The sequence below is a fragment of the Schistocerca piceifrons genome, chromosome 4 (assembly GCF_021461385.2).
Source record: "Schistocerca piceifrons isolate TAMUIC-IGC-003096 chromosome 4, iqSchPice1.1, whole genome shotgun sequence".
Taxonomy (NCBI): Eukaryota; Metazoa; Arthropoda; class Insecta; order Orthoptera; family Acrididae; genus Schistocerca; species Schistocerca piceifrons.
This window is the reverse complement of record NC_060141.1, coordinates 281,696,296-281,718,960: the sequence shown is the minus strand read 5'-3', so window position 1 is coordinate 281,718,960 and position 22,665 is coordinate 281,696,296.

Here is a 22,665-nt window from a genome sequence, read left to right as displayed (position 1 = left end):
GGCGAGTTACAATGCAGAATCACAATCCAGACCAGCTGGTGGCTGTCGCTCCGCCCATATACTCAAGAGGCAAAGAATCAAGAAACTGGCCCACCTACCGTCTGAAGTAATGTTGGTGGGAATTGACACCTTGAATCCTGCAGGGTTGTCCATAAATTCGTGCGTGGAGATGTGTTCTAAACAGCACTTTGCAAGGCATCCCAGATATGCTCAATAATGTTCATGTCAGGGGAGTTTGGAGGCCAGCGAAAGTGTCTAAAACAAGAAGAGTGTTTCTGGGGCCACTCTGTACCATTTCTAAACGTGTGGCGTATCGCATTGTCCTGCTGGAATTGCACAATATACATGAATATATGCAACTGATCAGACAAAATGTTTACTTACGTGTCACCCGTCAGAATCGTATACAGACGTATTATGGATCCCATATCATTCCAACTGCACACGCCCCACTCTATTACAGAGTCTCCACCAGCTTGAACAGTCCCCTCCAGATATGCAGGTTCCATGGATTCATGAGATTGTCTCCATACCCTTATGGGTCCATCCGCTCGATACAATCTGAAGAGAGACTTTTCCGACCGGGCAACATGTTTCCAGTCATCAACAGTCCAATGGCAGTGTCGACGGGCCCAGGTGAGGCGTAAGACTTTGTGTCATGCAGTCATCAAGGGTGCACGAGTGGGCCTCCGGCTCCGAAAACTCATATCAATGATGTTTCGATAAATAGTTCGCACGCTGATACTTGTTAATGGCGCAGCATTTAAATCAGCAGCATTTTGCGGAATTGTTGTACTTTTTTCACTTTGAACGATTCCTTTAAGTCGTCGTTGGTCCCGTTCTTGCAGGATCTTTTCCTGGTCACAGATATATTGCTGATTTAATGTTTTACCGGTTTGCTGATATTTACTGTACACTCGTGAAATAGTCGTACGGAAAAATCCCCACTTCATCACAACTTAAGACATGCTATGTCCATCGCTCATGCGCACCACTTTCAATCTCACTGAAATCTTGATAACCTGCAATTGTAGCCGCAGTAACAGATCTGAAAACTGGACAGACGCTTGTTGTCTTATGTAGGCGTTGCCGATTGCAGCGCCATATTCTGCCTGTTTACAAATATTTCTATTTTGAATACACATCCACATACAAGTTTCTTTGGCGCTTCAGTGTACAATGAAGTGACAAAAGTCATGCGATACCTTGTCGGACTTTGTTTTGCTCGGCGTAAAGCAGAAAGTCCTCGTGGCACTGTCTCAACAGGTCGTTATAAGGCTCCAGCAATAAATATTGAACCATGCTCTCTCTATTGCCGTCCGTAAGTGCTTACGTTTTGCCTGCGTAGTAGTTTGTGCACGGGTAGACCTCTCGTTTACGTTCGATAAATGTTCGACAGTGTTCATGTCGAGCGATATGTGTGGCAAGATAATTCGTTCGAATGCCATAGTTTGTTTTTCAAACAAATTGCGAATAATTTTGGCCTAGTTACATGGGGCGTTGTCTTCCTGAAAAATTCCATCCATGAATGACTGCGAATGTTCTCCAAGTATTTGGAAATAATCATTTCCACTCAATAGTCGGTTCATTTAGACCAGAGGACCCAGTTCATGAAATATATGTAAAGCCCACACCATTACCGAGCCAAGACCAGTTTGTAAGTGCCTTGTTAACAACCTGGGTCCGTGGCTTCGTGGGATCTGCACCACACTCGAACCCTACCGACAGCTTTTGCACCTGAAATTAGATTTCATGTTCCAGGCCACAGTTTTCCAACCGATGTGGTCACGAGCCCAAGAGACGCACTGAAGGCAACTTTGTGCTGTTCGCAAAGACACTCGCATCGACTGTCTGCTGCCATAGCCCATTAACGCCAAATTTTGCCACACTGTCCTAACGCATACCTTCGTTCTATGTACCACACTGATTTCTGGGAATATTTCACACAGTGTTGCTTTTCTGTTAGTACTGACAGTTCTAAGCAAACGCCGCTACTCTCGTTCGTTAAACAAAGGCCGTTGGCCACAGAGTCGTCTGTGGTGAGAGGTAATGCCTGAAGTTTGATGTTCTCGACACACTCTTGACACTGTGGAGTTCTAGATCTCGAAGTGCCTAACGATATCAGATATGGAGTGACCCATGCTTCTAGCTCCATCTACAATTCCGCGATTTTCGGTGTCTGCTAATCCCGTCGTGCAGCCGTAATCACGTCGGAACCATTTCACATGAATCACCTCAGTATAAATGACAGCTCCGCAAATGCACTGCCCTTTTATAACATGTGTACGCCATACCACCACCATCTTTATATATGCATATTGCTAATCAAAAACTTCTGTCGCCTTCGTGTGAGATAGTTACATTCAAATATTTTATTTCTTAGATTCAAAACATATTCTTGGGAGACATGATGCTTTTAAGGAAAAATTATCATGATTCTTTGTTCTAACGTGGATTTGTATATAATTTTGCACTTTATGTGACAACGAGTTAAGCTAAATGTTGCTAACAATTGTGATGCTATTGATCCGCCACCATTACAGTAGCTACAAATACATATTGCATTTACTCTGAATTTTTCACATGAAATTCGACACCTTACAAAGAATCATCGGATTGCAAAGGTCATACAGGCATTAAAATACCAATTCAAGGTCAAGCACCACTCTGTTAGCAACAAATCAGGGACCACTGATAACGCCGACATCTTCCTTAATTCCCGTCATTAAGGTAATTCCACTTTCTTTGATTGCTAGTAATCAAACAATTAATCTTTTATCTTTTATTAGAAATGAAAGAGGAATGCTAATCCACCAGCGACCTTTTGCTTACACCGCTTCATCGCTAACCAATTGAAATCTTCGAAGTGGTCCGCTAAGTTTTTGAAACAGATGAAACTCGGATGGAGCCACTGTGGCACCGCACGGGGGATGGTCGATGACGGTGAACCCAAGTCGTCGAATTGTTGCAGATGTTCAAAATGGTTCAAATGGCTCTGAGCACTATTGGACTTAACATCTGAGGTCATCAGTCCCCTAGAACTTAGAACTACTTAAACCTAACTAACCTAAGGACATAACACACATCCATGCCCGAGACAGGATTCGAACCTGCGACCGTAGCAGTCGCGCGGTTCCGGACTGAAGCGCCTAGAAGCGCATGGCCACCGCGGCCGGCGTTGCAGATATCGCAGAGCTCGTGTGTGGTCTGGCATTATCATGCTGAAGGAAAGGTCACTCCATGTATGGACGGCCTATTCTAATTCGAAACTCGTCGCATTGTTTCTCACACACAGATAAAGTTATTTACACACTGCCATGTTTCCACTGCATCGCCTTCACTAACTTGATTGCATTCTGTTAATTTGTTTAGTTTTGGTAGTGGTTCACCTGTGGCCTAGGAGTAGCATCTGTGCCCAGTAACCAGACAATCTTGGTCCCGAGCTTTGAATAAAGATTATCACCTATGGTGGCTGAAGAATTCCACAGTAAGAAGTAAGGAAGTCACACTTGTTCTCCCAAAGACATTGTGAAGAGGGCACAGGGAAAAAGTTCAGGCCACTTACTCTCCTTGGGAAGGAAACCTGTCCATAAAGGGCCGATGAATCAGCAATTATGGACGGTATGAGAATGCAGAAACCAATGTAAACCACTGCATTAAAGACGCATAATGTTAATCCGCAGGACATGCCTCCTGTAATTCAAAGCGTAGCAGGAAATGGTATAGCGGGAATAGGATTCGTTATGAATAGGAAAATACAGAAGAAAATGATCTATTATGAACATCTCCGCGATAAAGTTGTTCTCATCAGGCTCAACAGCTAACCAAAGTCGACAACGATAGTTCGGGTAGTACACATGCCAAAGTAGCAGGCAGACGATAATGAGTTTAAGAACGTGAGGATACTGAAAGGATACACCTGTATGTCAAGGGGATACTGAAGAAATGGGAAATGATGACAGGCGTTCTGAAGTCCGTTAACGCATGTCACAGTAGGCAGCTTATTTGAGAAGAAGACATTTCTGAAATGGGCAATCACAGAGAATGGAAAGAAAAACGTAGGTACAAAAAAGGTAACTGCTAAGAAACCTTGGATAACAGAAGAAACACTTCATTTGATCGACGAAAGCAATGTTCAGGTAAAGTCAGGAAAGCAGCAGTATAAATCCCTTAGGAACGAAACAAATATGAATATCAGGGAAGCTAAGGAGAAATGGCTGCAGCATTACCTATCAGAAGTAGTATGTTGGTGAAGATTGTTGACAATGGAAAGTAGTGTGTCACCTTCAGATGGTTCAAATGGCTGTGAGCACTATGGGACTTAACATTTGAGGTCATCAGTCCCCTAGAACGTAGAACTACTTAGACCTAACTAACCTAAGGACATCACACACATTCATGCCCGAGGCACGATTTGAACCGCCGACCGTAGGAGCAGCGCAGTTCCGGACTGAAGCGCCAAGAACCTCTCAGCCACAGCGGCTGGCGTGTCGCCTTCAAGATCGTCTGATTATGGTAACTTCCTGATAGAAGCGGACTGGTAAACGACAATTCAAATGGCGGCTGAAATCAATATCACGTTAATCTTTGCTGAGAAAATTATGGAAGGAGATGATTCATAAAATATCTTCTCAGAAGCCTACAGCATAAGATGTAGGCCCAAAAACTGCGTCATGTAGATACAAATAAAAAAAGTCTGCCAAAACAAGAATGAATATTTGAGCAGGTTTGCTACGGGTCACAATACAAGAATGGCACATAGCACGAAACGGACTTATCGTTGACAGTGAAAGAATGCTTATACAAATGTAAGAGCTCAGATTATAGAAATTATGCAACTCTTCATAAGGTGTGCACGTCCAGACATACAGGAATGATACTCGGTTCACAGATACATACGTCTATTGTATTTCGTCAGCCACTAACGTTAAAGAGACTAAAAAAGGGTAGCTTGAAAATGGTGCAAGCGACTGGGAAGTTGTGTATAAACTGCATCGTGGAAGTCCCTTACGTGTATCTTATCAAATTGATGTATAGGTTCGTAGCGCTGTCGTTTTACATGTTGGTACTGCGGTTGCTGTTGGTCTATTTATCGGCTGTCATTTTTATTTGTAGTTCACTGTTGATATTTAAGTTAACATATTTTTATTATGTCATTTGGAGATAGTGAGTGGAGCGGTGGACGCTAGAAAATGGAGTGTGAAGTGAAGAATGTGGAACATTTTCGGTATACTCCGCAGTTCGAGTTCAGCGGAGAGGTGACACCAACGGAGGCAGTCAGAAACGTTTATATGAGGATAATGCATGTGGGCCGAACACGGTAAGAAAACTATTTTCTCGTTTTATGAAGGCTCGTTTAGACGTTAATAACGCCCCACGCTCAGGAAGATCTTCCGGGTTTGATGAAGATCATTGAAATGCATTAATCCACAATGATAGAAGTCAGTGAACTCGAGAACTGACAGATGTCACGAACTGCGATCGTTCTAACATCGTGCAATGTTTGGTGAAATAAGGAAGGTTCAAAATCGGGAGTAAGGTTACCGCATGCTGTATGTCAAAATCACAAGGATCAGTGGGTGATCATATGTGCATCTCTGCTTGCTCTTCATCGGGAGACTCGATAGTAGCACCGGACATTTCTACGCTTTATCGTAGTGACAGTAAGTGGTGCCTTTATGCTAACATAGAGCCCAAACTAAGCAACATCTTCTCGTACACAGACCTGCGCGCATCCGTGAAAGATAATGTTACGCCAGTGGTAGAGCAGCAACGGCGTGAGGTACTATCAACTGCTTTCCCGAGGAGCAACCATCAATGCTGATACTTATTAATAACAAATGAGACGCCTTTCAGACGCAATATAGTAACAAGGACCATGAATGCTGCGTGAAGTGACACTACTACACGATAAAGCACGCCCGCATTCCGATACACTGACAAAAAATAGTATACATGAGTTGGGTTGGGAAGTCATTCCGCACAAGCCCCATTCAACTGTTCTTGCGCCATCGGATTTTCATCTTTTCCGCTCTCTATCGAAGAACGCTCAAGGAACTTCCTTTCCGGATGAAAATGCGCTCCGAACATGGCTTGACGAGTCCTTCGCCTCAAAACTCCGTGATCTCTACAGTCGCAGAATCGAAAAGTTACCCCAGCGTCGGAAGAGTGTTGTAAACATTTTAACAGAATATGTTGTTGATGACAGGGGTTTCTGCTATATGTAACTTCTGTTGTGTTTATTAAACTTATGACAAAACGCTTCGAATTTATGCACCAACCCAGTATTAGGGTGCCAAGGTTCGGAATGTGACCGTTCATTACAATAAGACATTACCCACCTACGCTCCCTCAACAAAGGACTGTAAAGCTGTTTACCTCTAAGCCTGGCATTAGCCGGATTCACTCAGTTTCTGGGAAGATATTTACACATTGTAGTAGAAGAGGCAAAGAAATTCGTCAAACAGGTAAGTCAGATTACAACGAATGAGTGAAGGACGTAGCCGAAAAAGTGGTTTTTGAGAAAAGAACAGTGCTGTAATACATCGGCAAGGACTTGAGGAAGACGTTTTTCATAGTTTTCTCTGGAGGAAAATATTTAAAACACCTTGATGAAATGACAGCACACACTTTTTTTTGTGTAATTCCAACATTGCATTGGTGTAACGGACCAGCAACTATATTTTATTATTCATTTAGTATCTTCTCACAGCGGTGACGTATTACTTTAGGGTGACTAACTTCTGGAATTAGTTTCTATTTTTATGTATGCTGTCGTTATGCTTGCCACATGGGTCGCGCTCACATGGTGAGTGGATGGCCAGACATACTCTTATCACCACACGTACCCTATTAGGATGCAGGCTGCTGAGAACTATGTTCTAGCATTTCACAAGAAAACCTCTGGTAGAGTCAGCCTTAACGTCTCACAGTTCTCTACCGTTACAAAATGTCGAAACTGCAATTGCAATAAATATATTTAACAGCCACACGTGGAGTTATTGCTTATAATAATTACATTACAGCTGTAGGCCCAGCTGTCACGAATTCTCTGGAATATGGAACTGATGGACTAGCAGGTTATTACTCATCATCATAAAAGGTCTCAACGGTCCCGCTAGGCAGTTTAACGATAGAAACTTATCGTCGGCTGTGAAGGACCGTACATCAACTGACTCTCAGCAGGGCGACTATTGTTGCTGCCTCACCTACTGCGAAAGTGGAAAGAGGAGTGTCGAAGTACTGAACCGAAAGATTGCACTGAATACAAGAGTGGGACCAGGTCCTCGTTTCAGACGAGCCACGATTCTACGCACATCATATCAATTTAACGGCGTGTGGAGGAGATCAAACATAAACGGAACAGCGAGCACCGCTTTGGAGGGAGAAGTGGTCCTTCCTAGAAGAATTATTTAACTGCCATGCAGTACGACTAATAAACAATGCCCCCGCCCCCTACCAATTCAGTACTGTGTCCGTTGTTGTTCATATAATCTGTGACTGCGCATGTCATACGTCAGTTATATGGGTTACTGATGTCTGTATTAGTACAACGATAATGCATTTGATGAGAAGTAAACATTCTTAGGACTTGTTTGGGCACTGCGTCGCCTGTGCCTCAAACCCCGGGGTAGTGCGTGACGGAGAGCGAGCTCTTCAGTTGTTCGACAGAATAAGGTGGACACTTGGATAGCAGGCATTGTAGCGTTGCTGTGCCGAGGCCGGTTTCTGTGCCATATAATCGAGGTCTTTATGATATTACTTTTTGACAAGATAACACTAGGCCGCAAAAAGACCATGCTATGCTGAATTACCACGATATAGATTAAGTTCATTGGCCCGACCACAATTTTATCTAGACCTCTCACCCACTGGAAACATTTGGCCATGGGTTGAGGAGATGCTGGTACGATTCCACTCACCACCTACGACTAATCATGAAATTTGGCGTGTAACTGAAGCCTCTTGGAATGACGAGCCCGTAACTGTCAACCAGGCTCAGTTCGACTCCATGCCCAGCCTTGCACTGCAGCCAGCAGTTGCACCCAGCATACTCCCAAATCACCTACAAATTTAATCGTGTGTTTATCCTTACGTACTGTATACAAACAACAAGAAACCCGTACCTATTTTCTTTTCAGTTTACGTGGTTGGTCTCCTTCCCCGGCAATTTGGAACTCGCACCATCGCGCCACATTGTGTAGTTAAGCCGTATTCCACGGAGCGTTCGACACCCTATGGGTGTGCCTTGCGGAGGGGTGGCGCTAGCGACGAGTGCGGTGGCCGTAAGATGTGGTACACGCTTGGGCGTTTACGAGCACAGCGTTGAGTAAGGGCACTACGGCAACGAGGCAGAATTGGTGGTGGGTAGAGCTGTGGGTTTAGATAGCTCGATTGTAGTCTGGTGATTAGGTCTGAGGTCTAGTGTTACTGAGTACGTTGTTGTGTGTGGAGACCTAAAGTTGTTGCTCCTAATTTTTGTTATTGCATAGGCCACAGTCAAGTTGTAGCCTCTATTGTATACAGCTTCACTTCTGTGAGCAAGATGATTAACGGTGCATTAAGGAGGCGAAAGACGACTTGAAAACTTTTGCTTCAAGTTATACGAAGGAAATGTCGATATAGCAGCCTACGTTCAAGATGTTTTGTGGTGCTGCCGTTGTATATAATGTAAGAACTGTCCATGACAGCTGCGTGACTTGTTTAAGTCTATTATTTGGAAATGAGTATTATAAAAAGTATCTGTCGTTGAAAAATAACTGAAACGACCGTTAGTGACAAGCAAAAGTCCCCATCTGACCTCCCACGGTTTAGTGGTTACATGGCTCAGTGGATAGCACGTCTAAAACCGAACACAGATCAAGCATGAAAGCAGGAAGGTCGTGTACAGCACACTCAAAAAAGAAGATAAAAACAGTGAAGAGTCAAAGCTAAAGATGTGCAACCTCAAGCGAACTGAAATAGCCACACAGTTGGGTTCACGGTACTGGGCTATAAAGCGGGAGGTCCGTGTTCAAATTTCCCTCGTACGACATTTTTTTTCACAAAATTATGAACTATCCGTCCGGGTGTTGACGTGTCTCTTTCTAAAGTCCTGTCAATTGTCCTTCTGTATATTGGTTATATAATATGAGTCATGTGGTATGAATATATTTCCGTCGCAAGTAAACGTGAATTTAAGGAAATACCTCACAAAATGGAACACAGGAGTCATAACATGTAGTGCTGATGTAGAACAAACAGCCGCGCGGGATTAACCGAGCGGTCTAGGGCGCTGCAGTCATGGACTGTGCTGCTGGCACCGGCGGAGGTTCGGGTGCTCTCGCGGGCATGGGTGTGTGTGTGTGTGTGTGTGTTTGTCCTTAGGATAATTTAGGTTAAGTAGTGTGTAAGCTTAGGGACTGATGACCTTAGCAGTTAAGTCCGATAAGATTTCACACACATTTATAATTTTTGTAGAACAAACAAATGGTACGGAGGTCTGGAGGCTCGTCGGCTTGTAATCACGGGATCCCAGTGCCGAGTACCGGTGAAAACACATGGGGTCTCGGGTGCAAACCTGCTGGGGTGCGATGCGACATAATCGCGCCGTGGTATTGAGGCGCCACAGTTATACAAACAAAACGAAACAAATACACGACGGTCCTCAGTGGACTACAGTGCACGGTGGAGAATGGATTGCTGTTGACGAAGCTGCCTGTCTGGCAGTGCATTGTTTGTGCCTTTGGACGTGGGCATGTTGAATACACGAGTGATATTCCGTGAGCGGTATGAAACCAACAAATAAACTGGCGCCTTGCGTAACATGATCGATGAAAATTTTCCGAACTGTAAGGAAGCTACAAGTTCCTGAAGGTCTCGAATAATTGTGAAATGTTTATATTTATATTTCTTAGGCTGGTGATGCTGCACCGTCAAACTGAAGGCATTTCTTTGGGTTACTTGAAATACATACTCCAATATATAGTCCGAACCAATAAAAAGGGGAAAACAGATTTTAAGGTGAAGATACAAATAAATTCAAGAATTCTGAAGAGCTGGAGGAAAAAAGCACAGTTAAACACTGTAAAGAAGTCGTGGAATGATGTGGAACCCGAAGACCGAAGTTCAGTGATTTAGAAACCACGTATACCGACGATTTATTCAAGCCGGTTAAAACCTACAAATTTAGTAAATTCATTACGCTAAACGAATCAATCTGGACTTCAGGGCTTCACATCATTGACTATCCAATTTCAAAAGGAAATACAAAATTAGGGGAAGAAAGATTACCAAATTCGTAAGCAAAAACTGTAGCAATAAACTGATAGCACCTGCATGTTGTTTCAAGAGGTTTGTTACAGCAATTAACCTCGAATTCCAACAGTTTGAAGATGAATTTGTCATTAACACAAATGAGTCCAGTTTTAACGTTATCGTTGGTTGGAGAAGACGACACCAAAGTAGTGCAGACCAGCCGCATGGCACTCCCCAAAGTTACACCACAAAGTATGTCGTTAAAATAGGAGGATTTCCTTTATTTACATTTTACTTACGTTTTCAGGAAGAAAGTTATCTATTTGGACTGCAAGTTAACTAACTGATGAGTAGTGCAGTCGAGCCAATCCCCAATGTCATTGTGATGTGTAGCGGGTCTGACAAAACGTAGAAAAGACTAGTGCAGACGTTAATGAATGTGTGTTTGCTCCTTACGCGAACACAGATTTTGCTTTATTCCTTGACATCCTTTCACGACGGAAAGATGCACTACGCACGATGGCAGTAGACTTGATTATCATTCCTCCAAGTCATGCACGTATTGTGTAACCGTTAGATGTATTTGGCTTTAGAGAAGTGAAGTACTTTGTGAAAAGACTCTACAATTTTAAAAATCTACACAGATGTACAGAGTTGCATTGTTTACGTTATCATGTATCTGTCACCTAAATCGAAGCTCTCACACGTAATCATCTTCGCTCTTCAAAATTCCAGGGCGTTTGCTTGGACATATGCATGATTTGATGGTGTACACGTGTGAAACTCCAAAATACATTAAAGGTGCATGTTTTGATATTGTTGTTGTTGTTGTTGTCGTTGTGGTCGTCAGTCCTGAGACTGGTTTGATGCAGCTCTCCATGCTACTCTATCCTGTGCAAGCTTCTTCATCTCCCAATATGTACTGCAGCCTACATCCTTCTGAATCTGTTTAGTGTATTCATCTCTTGGTCTCCCTCTACGATTTTTACCCTCCACGCTGCCCTCCAATACTAAATTGGTGATCCCTTGATGCCTCAGAACATGTCCTACCAACCGATCCCCTCTTCTGGTCAAGTTGTGCCACAAACTCCTCTTCTCCCCAATCCTATTCAATACCTCCTCATTAGTTATGTGATCTACCCATTTAATCTTCAGCATTCTTCTGTAGCACCACATTTCAAAAGCTTCTATTCCCTTCTTGTCCAAACTCTTTATCGTCCATGTTTCACTTCCATATATGGCTACACTCCATACAAACACTTTCAGAAACGACTTCCTGACACGTAAATCTATACTCGATGTTAACAAATTTCTCTTCTTCAGAAACGCTTTCCTTGCCGTTGCCAGTCTACATAGCATAGGGAAAACTCTGTGATTGCGAAACTGTTGCGTTCAGTTGCTGCAGCCTACGTGACAAACTATTGTTATGTTTTCATCGTTTCGTTGGGTGGGGTCACATTCACATTCATAAGAACACCTAAATCGGGAAAGGACGCGTGTCTCACTCACTAGGCATGTAAGCTAGGTGCATGATAAGAGATTCCTCTCATATGATACACATACTGTCACCCATGTCGCATGTGACACACCTGACCTGTATTCAGGTGATTGAATCGGTTGACTTTTCGCCTTGACATCAAGCGTTTTCGGTTGCTGTTCGTGAGATACTTCCTTTTGACTGCCAATAGGACAGTTGTTATAGGTCCCGTACTTACACATAGCTTTTGCAAACAAACGTTACACCACGACACAAATCTGAATACGACTAACAGACACGTCAGTGATCGGACGGACCATAATTTTATGAAAAGAAAATGGTGTACGAGGGACAGTTGAACACGATCTCAGCCTTTGCAGTCCGACGCTGTGACCATATAACCCTGACACCGAGGCTGTTACAGTTCGCCCGATGGTCCATATCTTCAGTTTAAACCGTTCGCTGTTTCTATTTTGTTTCGTTTCTTGCAGTTCAGTACACCATCTACCTGCTTCCTGCTTTCATGCTTCATATGTGTTCAGTTTTTGAAGGGCTATCCTCTGAGCCATTTTACCACTAAATCTGTGGAAAATTCGATGGGGAGTTACTCATGCGAGTCATGGACACCTCTCAAGATTGGAATATGCATCGATTTTCCCTGTCTTGTTGATTTTATCGGGTTAATTAAAGGGGAAGGGCTGATGAGCTGCCGCCTTGGTATGGTTTCACGAAAAGATGAAACTTGAAGGGAGGAATATTGACGCGTCCCTGTGATTTGTTGTCGTATGGTCGTATGTTCCCGACATTGAAGGGCGTTGTGACATCAGTTGTTTTGTTTGTCCCTGGTAGTGGGTTTTGTTGAGTTGACTTTAAAGGTTCAAAGGGTATTGGTTTGTCGTCTTATGTGGAGGTTTTTATTTGCGGATAACATCACAATCTATTGGTTATGACCTGTAGATTAAAACTGAAGAAACTGCAAAAAGGTGGGAATTTAAGGGCATGGGACCTGGATAAACTAAAAGAACCAGAGGTTGTACAGAGATTCAGGGAGAGCATAAGGGAACAATTGACAGGAATGGGGGAAATAAATACAGTAGAAGAAGAATGGGTAGCTTTGAGGGATGAAGTAGTGAAGGCAGCAGAGGATCAAGTAGGTAAAAAGACGAGGGGTAGTAGAAATCCTTGGGTAACAGAAGAAATATGGAATTTAATTGATGAAAGGAGAAAATATAAAAATGCAGTAAATGAAGCAGGCAAAAAGGAATACAAACGTCTCAAAAATGAGATCGACAGGAAGTGCAAAATGGCTAAGCAGGGATGGCTAGAGGACAAATGTAAGGATGTAGAGGCCTATCTCACTAGGGGTAAGATAGATACTGCCAACAGGAAAATTAAAGAGACCTTTGGAGATAAGAGAACGACTTGTATGAATATCAAGAGCTCAGATGGAAACCCAGTTCTAAGCAAAGTAGGGAAAGCAGAAAGGTGGAAGGAGTATATAAAGGGTCTATACAAGGGCGATGTAGTTGAGGACAATATTATGGAAATGGAAGAGGATGTGGATGAAGATGAAATGGGAGATATGATACTGCGTGAAGAGTTTGACAGAGCACTGAAAGACCTGAGTTGAAACAAGGCCCCCGGAGTAGACAATATTCCATTGGAACTACTGACGGCCGTGGGAGAGCCAGTCCTGACAGAACTCTACCATCTGGTGAGCAGGGTGTATGAAACAGGCGAAATACCCTCAGACTTCAAGAAGAATATAATAATTCCAATCCCAAAGAAGGCAGGTGTTGACAGATGTGAAAATTACCGAACTATCAGTTTAATAAGTCACAGCTGCAAAATACTAACACGAATTCTTTACAGACGAATGGAAAAACTAGTAGAAGCCAACCTCGGGGAAGATCAGTTTGGATTCCGTAGAAACACTGGAACACGTGAGGCAATACTGACCTTACGACTTATCTTAGAAGAAAGATTAAGGAAAGGCAAACCTACATTTCTAGCGTTTGTAGACTTAGAGAAATCTTTTGACAATGTTGACTGGAATACTCTCTTTCAAATTCTAAAGGTGGCAGGGGTAAAATACAGGGAGCGAAAGGCTATTTACAATTTGTACAGAAACCGGATGACAGTTATAAGAGTCGAGGGACATGAAAGGGAAGCAATGGTTGGGAAGGGAGTAAGACGGGGTTGTAGCCTCTCCCCGATGTTGTTCAATCAGTATATTGAGCAAGCAGTAAAGGAAACAAAAGAAACATTCGGAGTAGGTATTTAAATTCAAGGAGAAGATATAAAATCTTTGAGGTTCGCCGATGACATTGTAATTCTGTCAGAGACAGCAAAGGACTTGGAAGAGCAGTTGAATGGAATGGACAGTGTCTCGATAGGAGGATATAAGATGAACATCAACAAAAGCAAAACAAGGAAAATGGAATGTAGTCTGATTAAGTCGGGTGATGCTGAGGGAATTAGATTAGGAAATGAGGAACTTAAAGTACTAAAGGAGCTCTGCTATTTGGGGAGCAAAATAACTGATGATGGTCGAAGTAGAGAGGATATAAAATGTAGGCTGGTAATGGCAAGGAAAGCGTTTCTGAAGAAGAGAAATGTCTTAACATCCAGTATTGATTTAAGTGTCAGGAAGTCATTTCTGAAAGTATTCGTATGGAGTGTAGCCATGTATGGAAGTGAAACATGGACGATAAATATTTTGGACAAGAAGAGAATAGAAGCTTTCGAAATGTGGTGCTACAGAAGAATGCTGAAGATTAGATGGGTAGATCACATAACTAATGAGGAAGTATTGAATAGGATTGGGGAGAAGAGAAGTTTGTGGCACAACTTGACCAGAAGAAGGGATCGCTTGGTAGGACATGTTCTGAGTCATCAAGGGATCACCAATTTAGTACTGGAGGACAGTGTGGAGGGTAAAAATCGTAGAGGGAGACCAAGAGATGAATACACTAAGCAGATTTAGAAGAATGTAGTTTGCAGTAGGTACTGGGAGATGAAAAAGCTTGCACAGGATAGAGTAGCATGGAGAGCTGCATCAAACCAGTCTCAGGACTGAAGACCACAACAACAACATCTGAATGAAGCAGGGCACTTCGCTTGCGGAGAGCAGTGAAGTGGTTCATCAAAGTAGTCAATTAAATTAATTAAGGGTATCTGACCGTATGTACTGTTCGGGATATGGTCGCGCTGTCGTACTTGATTTGTTCTGCACGGCACCGTAGGGTCAGTTGTGCTAATGTTTGTACAGTGTCTGCCTTTGCTTCCACGGCCAGGTTCACTTATGGTTAAACATATCGGCATCTGTAGCTGATATTGCGATACTATGGGCGTACTGAGCAGCCTGAGTGGCAATAAATTGTTTGTAACTGGGCAGGGGAGTTACGAGCTTAGCCAGCCCTAAACGTTTTTGGAAAAAATGGTTCAAATGGTTCTCAGCACTATGGAACTTAACTTCTGAGGTCATCAGTCCCATAGAACTTAGAACTACTTAAACCTAACTAACCTATGGACATCACACAGGACATCACAGACATCAATGCCCGAGGCCGGATTCGAACCTGCGACCGTAGCGGCCACGCGGTTCCAAACTGAAGCGCTTAGAACCGCACGGCCACACCGGCCGGCGTTTTTGGAAGTGCAGTATGTTTTACAAATCTTGTTTCTAATTTTTTAGCTCTGCTTCTCCTGCAACTGAAGTTGCTAGGTTAATAAAATTATGCCCTGGCATTTAATCTACCTGCCGCCCTTAAGGTCTGTGATACATACAAGTATAGTTGTGTTCAGTTGTCGGATTCCTGGCGTAGGCGTCAGAAACCAGAAGCCTTAAGGGAATTTTTTTTGAGTATCTGTCTTCTGACTGGTTTGCCGAGTCTCGCCAAGAATTCCTCTCCTGTACCAACTACCACTCTTCCTCTCAGAGCAGCACTTGCAACCTAAGTCCTCAATTATTTGCTGGATGTATTCCAATCTCTGTCTTTCTCTACAGCTTTTACTTTGTGCAGCTCCCTCTATACCATGTGGAAGTCATTCCCTTCCGTTTTGCCACATGTCTTACCGTCCTGCCCCTTCTTCTTGCCAATGTTTTCCTCATATTCCTTTCCTCTCCGATTCTGCGCAGAACCTTCTGAATCGCTAAGTTACCAGTTCACCTATCATTCTACATTCATCTGTACATCTACATCTCAAACGGTTCGATCCTCTTCTGTTCCTGTTTCCCGGAATCCATGTTTCATTAACACACAACGCTGTGCTCCACACGTACATTCTCAGAAATTTATTCCCCAAATTAATGTCTCTGAATGGTACTAGTATACTTCTCTTAGGTAGGAATGCTCATTTCACCAGATTTAGGCTGCTTCTGATGTCCACCTTGGTCCGTCAGTCATTGATTATTTTGCTTCTTAGGCAGCAGAGTTCCTTGACTGCATCTAATTCATGATCATCAATCCTGATGTTACGTTTCTCGCTGTTCTCATTACTTTAGGCATTCTTTGATTTACTCTCAAGCCATATTCTGTACTCATCAGACTGTTCTTTCAAATCAGCGGCTCTCGTAATTCTTTGTCACTTTCACTGGGAATAATAATGTCCTCTGCGAACTATATCATTGATATCCTTTCACGTTGCATTTTAATTCCACTCCTGAAACATTCTTTTATTTCCATCACTGCTTCTTCGATGTACGGATTGAAGAGTAGCGGTTAGGTGTCTTAAACCCCATTCTAATCGAGCACTTCGTTCTTGGTCGGCCACTCTTATTTCTTATTCCCACTTGTATCTTGTACTTATTGTATATTACCCGTCTCTCCCTATAGCGTACCCCTATTTTTATCAGAATTTCTAACATCTTGTAGAACGCTTTCGCTAGGTAGCCAAACCCTATCAACGTGTCTTGATTTTTATTTAGTCTTGCCTCCATTATCAACGGCACTGTCAGAATTGTCTCTCCCGACCCTTTACCTTCCCTAAAGCCAAACTGATCGTCATCTAATACATCCTCAAGATTATTTTTCATTCTTCTGTGTATTATTTTTGTCAGCATCTTGGATGCATGAGCTGTTCCAGTCTTCGGTATTATGTGGATGACATTTTTGCGAAAGTCATATGGTATGTGGCCTGAGTCATACATTGTATCCTCCAACGTAAATAATCGTTTTGTTACCACTTTCCCCGGTGATATTATAAATTCTGATGGAATGTTATCCATCCCGTCTGCCTTTTTGGATCTTAAATCCTCCAAAACACTCTTAAATTCTGACTGTGTTCCTGTATCCCATATCTCTTCTAATTAGACCCCTCTTTCTTGTTCTATCACATCAGACAAATCTTACTCTTCGTAAAAGGGTATTATTTCCACCTATACTCTCTCCTCCGCTTTTAGCAGTGGAATTCCTGTTTCATTCGTAATGTCACCATCCTTGCTGTTAATGTCACCAAATGTTGTTTTGCCTTTCCAATATGCTGAATCAGTCCTTCGGACAATTATTGTTTTCGGTTAGCCACATGTTTCATACAGTCGTTTTAGAGATGTCCACTTCTGTTCATCTGTGCGGCCTACTGAGCTGTTCCTTATTACTGTATCTATAACCTTCGACAACTTCAAACGTATTTCCTCAATTCTTTGTTCTTCCACTTCATTGCGTATTGATTCATCCTGACTAATCTCTTAAGCTTCTCCTTACTTCTTATAACTACTAAAATTTTATCTGAGTCTATATCTGCTCCTGGGTACACGTTACGATCCAGTAACTGATTTCCGAATCTCTGTCTGACCATGATGTAATCTAACTGAAATCTTCCCGTATCACCCAGCCTTTTCCAATAATATCTCCACCTCTTGTGATTCATGAACATAGTATTCGCTGTAACCAGCTGAAATTTGTTACAGATATCAATTAGTCCTTCACCTCTCTCATTTCGTGTCCCAAGCCCATATTCTCCTGTAGCCTTTTCTTCTCCCCTTTCCCTACAACTGCATTCCGGTCTTCCATGAGTATCAGATTTTCATCTCCCTTTACATTCTGTATTACCCTTTGAATATCCTCATATGCTTGCTCTATCCTCTCATCTTCAGCCTTCGACGTCGGCATGTGTACCTGAACTATCGTTGTCAGTTTTGGTTCTGTCGATTCTGACACGAACAACCCTAACACTGAACTGTTCGCAGTAACATACTCTATGCTCTTCCTTCATATTAATAAGGAATCCGCCTCCCATTATAAAATTTTCTGCTGCTGTTGGTATTACCTTATATTCATTTGACCAGAAAACCTTGTCCTCTTTCTATTTCAGTTGAGTAACTCCTTTTATTTCTAAAATAAGCCTTTGTATTACTCTTTTCAGATATTCTAGCTTCCCTACCACGTACAAGCCCCTAACATTCCTCGCCTTGACTCGTAAGACGTTATTCTTTCGTTGGTTACTGAATCTTTCACTCGTGGTCACCGCCCCCTTGGCAGTCCCTTCCTGGAGAGCCGATCGGGTGACTGTTACGCAAGCTTTTGCCAATGGAGAGATCATCAAGTCAGTCTTTCAATCGTAGGCCACATGTCCTTTGGATACAAGTTGTGTGTCTTTAATGCAGTGGTTTCCATTGCCTTCTGCATCTTCATTCCATCATGGTTGATCTTCCGCGTTTATGGGCAGTTTCCCACCCCAAGGACAAGAGAGTTCCCTGAACCTCTGTCAGCTCCTCCGCTCTCCTTGACAAGGCTGTAGGCAGAATGAGGGTGACTTCTTATGCCGGAAGTCTTCAGCCGCCATTGATGACCATCAATTAAAATTTGAGCGGTGGCGGGTTTGGAAACTGGAACCAAGAACATTTTCATTATTAATCAAAGATGCTACCCGTCTTTTTTTCATTTTGTTCGTTATTTTTCGTTGTATTTGATCTTAGTGGACATTGCAGGACATCCGTTGAAGTTCGTTGGTGATCCTTTCACTCAGTTTTTTTTTTTTATTATACAGACCAGCCAGCTGTCTGAGGGAACACGGCAACCCGTAGACCAGAGGCACACTCGTACTGCTTAGAGGAAGGCAGAGTGAATAACACATATCTGTTTATTGAATTTTAAGCCCTTAAGTTTAGGTTAATGGAATTTTAAGTTTATCCGTTGCTGTCGTCGTGTTTGGCGCCAAATATTTAATCTGTGCTAAGTCACTTGTTCGCCGAAAATAGTAATTGAGGTGATAGTTTCAGAGGTCCTGCCGTAGCATGTTGCAGTTTGGGCTCGGCTCAAATCTTACCAGCCGGTCCTGAGGGATGCCTGAGATTCGACCGACATCCAAAATTGCGCCAATATGACCGGGAGGGAGCTTTCCATCTTCAGTCATCCGGCGGGTGCTGGCCATCTTGAAGACGCTGATCTTTTATTGTTTGGAACTTTTGAAAGAAGTAAAGAGCTTTCACTCATTTCAGGCTCGAAAACTTATATCCAGTCCGCCACTTCCATGAAAATAGGGTTCAAGGTATTACAATTTTAATAGCCGCCAGTGTATGATACGGTGCATTATGTCGTTCTTACGTCGCCAAATTCTGATCACCTTCTTTTTTAGTAGTGTATAACGTTCTTATCATACAATTACATAACATGTCTTTGTTTTAGAGGAAAAAATTTACTTTTAATAATTGTTGGATTACCTTCCCACACAATGGTCGATGGCCTGCACGTATTTTGTTACAAGAGATGTTTTAAAAATAAAAGTCCTTACAATCTATCTCGACTTACAACATGAATTTTATACTTTATTTTACATAGATTTTATGTAGTAAGTACTTCACTTTTGTTGCAAGACATGTGTCAGGAAAAAGATGCGTAACAGAATTGATCGCTGTAAACTAGAGTACGATTAGGGATGAATTGTTTGGGTTGAGAATTAGCGCAGTAAAGTTTCAGTAAAATCTCTTTAATATTTCAAGTGTCGGATGGTTATAATTATTGCGCGGTTACGGATGTCCAGTGTGGGCAGTAATTATCGTATGGCAGCGAAACATGGTGGGTATGCAAAGCTTTGGCGTGGAACCGATTTACGCTGGTAAAAATTAGTTCGGAATTTGGACGCCAGGTACAAATCTGACGCTGTGCAGCTTCTCCTTGACGTCCTCGGTGCTCTTAATGAACAAACTGTGTAAGTGGTAGTTAATAACAGCATCAAAATAATGGCTTTCTAGCTTGTTTGACTTTTTTTGCCTACGTCCAGTTCTTAACCTGTTACATATAGAAACATATCTACCTATGTGTCTTCCTTGCATTCACAGTGCCAGATTTTCATTTGGTGGCCAGAATTGGATCTTATGTTTTTTTCTGGTGTAAATCAGTTCATCATTAACGAATTAGAATGTCTACCAACCTTCTCTGCTACACGATGTTTACAGAATGCATTGTCTTCCTGTGAGCAGCTGCCCTTTACTTAGCACTACCCAGTACATACACTGTGATTCTTTATTCAGATTAGCCATTATTTCGAAATATTTCTGAAGTAAGGACTGCAGTTCTACAACGATGAAAATTAATATTACGACGATGTCAAACCTTATTTTCATTATTTAAAGAAGTATTCATGATATAAAAAATGTAATTATAATTTAATTATTTTCATTTTTGTGCTCAGTGTATCAAAGTCTTTCTAGTGCACGGAATAATTAGCATTGTTTGTACTACGAAACTATATATCATTGGTAGGGGTTAAGGATGTAATAATTCGATGTAATGAGTCCGAATTTTGTTCTCGTACTGGTCGGTAGAGAAGGAATAGTTCCTTAATCGATGTGAAGGTATAAAAGCTGTAAAAAGGAGTGAGAGAGAAGGTAAATACAATTTATTCAAAACAAATATCTCGAAGGTGTAACGCTTTGTGATTTCCTATAATTAAAAATTGCAAGGTCTATTCTGAGACTGTCCTGAATAACAACGAAGAACATTTATGTTATCATATATTTTCTTCGTTTGATCACGGTTATGATTCGCATGTTTCTTTTTGTTACGCGACGTGTTATGAATATTTTCATTTTACGCACAAAAGTGCACACAGCTTTAGTCGAACCTGCGTTTTTCGGAAACGATAACTTTTAATCAGTACAATTACGCGAATACCGTCAAAATCGCAACCGTGATTGCAAAAGTGTTTCCTGGACCAAATAATTCTTATAAAATGTGTATTCTCCAAAGCGAGCAGCATTGCACTATCGCTGACTCGCAACAATCGAAAGAGTAAAATCAATGCTTAAAAAAAATTGCCAACTTTTAATAATTATTATTATCCCATTAAATAAATAAATAGCAATTCAGTGGCTATCCAATCAATAAACAGAGGGGGCAATTCAGGACATATTTTTAAATTCATAAATTGTATCCTATATATTACTCTTAAAAATAAATCGACGCGTACTTAACATTGTTGAGTGCATTTAGTATTGACTAGCATTGACGTATCTCTCTTTACTTGAAGGGAAAGATAACGATATACACTCTGAAACCTTCCACAAATACAACTCGAAATTGTCAAAGTTGTTTCAGTTTATGATACTAGATTTGCATTAACAAATTCTGCAACAATAAATTATAATAACCTCAGAGATTAATCTACGATTCTGCAGAATGTAAAGTAATATTTTAGTCATCTTACTTCAGCATCCACAGAACTTTAAGGACGGCTTTCAACACTTCTGCCATCACACTGTTACATAAATTCACATAAGCTATGATAAGGAACACAACATTCTTTACTTGCTTACATAATTATTCACAGCTACCGGACTGGCTAAAAATTTTGAAGTCCATTTGCTTTCAGGGTTATATTCAGGATATTTACCTGCATCTTAGTTATTCACATCAATCTCAGATTTGTACAAAGCATTTTCTTCCACACTTTACTACAACAGAGAGCCAGGTCTTCGGCTCTTACCATTGTTTACATGCTCACATCATTACATAGTTATCATAGTGACAATTTTAATTAGCGATAGAGCTGCCATTTAAGAGTAAAACTAAAATATTATGTAAAATGTTTCTAAAGATCTTACAACTTTCTCTGCTGACACTGTGAGCGTTGAAGTAAAGACATTGATAAAAGTGTTACATTCGTAGAATATCTGCTCGCAAGCACTATACCAGCATTGGATCTGCTTAATTACGGACACTGGTGATCAAATTGAAAAGTGAAAAACTGCACTGAAGGTACTTCCAAACGAGATTCATCTCTTCATGTGGCTAGTGCTGTAATTGGGGTTCTTTATTGTTGTGTGACTATATTTCGCTGTAAATTGTAAAGGAACTTAGGAATTTGTGCCTTAATTTATCATTTCCTTAGACTGCGTGACACGTTAAAGTCTTTCATGATGTTTAAAAAAATTAGCAGGTTGGCCACTTCAAATTGATTGATTGCTTCTAACGATAGGAAGACCGCAGAGCTCGCCTGCTTCATTTGTCACGCTTACTAACGCGCCGGCCATAAATTTTAATACATCTGGCAGAGGCGGCCCGGAATACAAAGTTAATGACTAAGGGGCGTCGGCTGGCTCTTTAATAACTCTCACTCCATTTGTCACCAACGCCCCAGCACACCTACAAGTAAGGCCTGACATTAATTTCCTTGCTTGTTGCCTCTAGTTTGCCAGATATTTCAAACGCCCGACTTCTACATTAGGGCCATTGTTGAGATGAAAGCAACCTTACCTCATCGTGGAGAGTAACAATTAATTAATTAAACGAGCAGTGCAAGTTATACACATATCTTTAATAGACGGCAACTGAGGAGGTACAAAAATTTTTCCAAAAACGTAAGAAAGAAGTTAAAACAATCTCTTTTCCTAATCATAACAATAGTAGAGTTATTAATTAGTCAGAATTTGTCTACATAATTTATAAATAATTCTTCACACCTGAAGTTCTTTCAAACAAAGTAGGATCCTAACCATACGAAACCAAATT